General features: G+C 41.5%; 1 long non-coding RNA gene across 1 annotated transcript; it reads left to right on the top strand.

The window, feature by feature from the left end:
* LOC121771225 lies at positions 1-2,004 on the top strand. The gene is made up of 3 exons (XR_006043964.1): positions 1-273; positions 1,432-1,496; positions 1,972-2,004. It is a non-coding gene; the product is annotated as an uncharacterized LOC121771225 (long non-coding RNA).

Raw genomic sequence — 2,004 nt, 5'->3', positions numbered from 1 at the left:
TCTCCCACATCCAAACCACCCATCCCTCTATTTTTTTCAATCTTCAATTCAACTATTTTTCCTATTCTAATCGTTCCCTGCAGCCAGAAAACAAGACCCATTCTTCTCAACGTCAATTCAAGGTAAACAATTTCCATGTTGATTTGTACCTAAATTGCTCCTATTTCAGAATCTAACATTAACAATTACTATCAACATAAACTGAAAATTTGCAGCTTCAAGAACCTTTCTTTGCAAGCTTGTGAACTCCACAACTAAGTCCTACTCAAGGAGGTATATTTTTACTCGATCCTAAAGCATGAAATTCCTTTAGCAATTGTTTAACAGCATGTCATCATCCACCTTTCCCACACATAACACAATTATTCGAACCATCACCGAACAAACACCGCAGTTAAACACACTGTAAGCAATCAAAAATTTAGAACGAAAAGAAACGTTTTTTTTTTAAATGAGAACTTACCCTTCGGAGTAAATCGGGGTCTTGCGGGGCTGAACGGGTTAGTTTCGGGGCAAATCGGGGCTATTCGGAGGCTGCCGGAGCAGGCGCGGTCTCGGAAGACAACAGCGGCGGCGAGGTCCAGTCGCACGCCGGCGAGCTGGGGCGGCTGGAGCAGTGACGGAGCAGCGGTGCGGTCGGCAGCAGCTCTTCCCGACGGTACAGCGGCGAGCTCCGTGCGGTCTGCAGCGACGATGGCGACTCCCTCCGGCGAGTCGCGGGCTCTGAACTGGAATTGAGTCGGAGGAGGCGACGGCGGGTGGAGGAATTGCTCCGATCTGGCGAGAGAGAAAGAGAGATAGGAAGAGAGAAAGAAAGAGGCGTGTAGATGATGATGAGTAAGTGGGTTCTTGGTTTTTTTAAAATTTGGGCCTTGGTTTGTTTTAAAATTTGGGGCCTTGTGGATTTATTAAAGTATGGAGCTTTTGTTCTTTTTAAATGAATTGGGCCTTTGCCTTATTTAAGGAATTGGGCTTAATAAATTAGAAGGGGGGATTTATTTAAAGTTTGACCCTCTCTTATTTTGGGGCATCTTAATTAAATTGGAGATATAAGGGGAGGAAATAATTAAGTTTTGAGCCGACAATTAATTGGGGCGAACTATTTTAAATAAATCTTTGAATTGATAATAAATTTAATTATGGGGAATTATTTAATATTTCAACGAATGAATAATAATATCCTAAAGTCTGAAATAATTATAGTTCGAGGGAAAATGGTTGCGTTAATTTAATTGCACACTTTTATAATTTCGGGGATTTTATTTCTATACCATTAACAAAAAATACGAGGAGCCAACGACGGAAATTGGGAGCGTAAGCGGCCGTCGAACAATCCAAAACCGAGATAAAAGACTTTGCTTAGGATGCATGCTTTTTTGGTTATTTGTTTGAAGCAATGTGTTCATTTATCTATTATATAATTTGTTAAAGGTGAATCATCGCAAGGAAATCGTGATCGCAAAGGAAAGAACGTAATTTCAAACTAAGCACTCAAGGTGGGCTTTCTTTTTAAATAAGGACAAGGTCCTAAATATTTTTATCGATGGAAATGAAATTGTATTTATCATGCCGTGATTTGATTTTTAACGTGCCTATCTGATGTGGCTATGCACCATTGTTATATAAATCGAATTCGGGTCCTTGTAGGGCCGCAAACCCTACCTGGACTAGTGTACACCTATGGTAGATCGTGTGCTAGCGTACGGGCTGGCCGGTCTAGTGGCTTGGTTTGTGGCCACATTCCAAGTCATGTATTGGCAGATATGGTAAACGTCTATGGGAAAATGACTGATCAGTCGACTTTTACAATGGGAAATGATTTTGAGTGCCTCGGGCCTTTCTAAAGCTAAACCCCGATGGTTACTTATGTATGGCATGATAAATGATATTTTGATTGAAAATGTTTTCGGCATGAGCCCACTGAGTATATTTCATAGTACTCAGCCCTGCATGTGTTTTCCCTATGTGCAGGTTGAGCGGCGACGAGGATGTGGTGGTGTTGAG

This window comes from Salvia splendens, chromosome 16 (assembly GCF_004379255.2).
Source record: "Salvia splendens isolate huo1 chromosome 16, SspV2, whole genome shotgun sequence".
Classification (NCBI taxonomy): domain Eukaryota; kingdom Viridiplantae; phylum Streptophyta; class Magnoliopsida; order Lamiales; family Lamiaceae; genus Salvia; species Salvia splendens.
The sequence above is the reverse complement of the archived record's forward strand: the minus strand, read 5'-3'. Positions and strand labels throughout refer to the sequence as shown.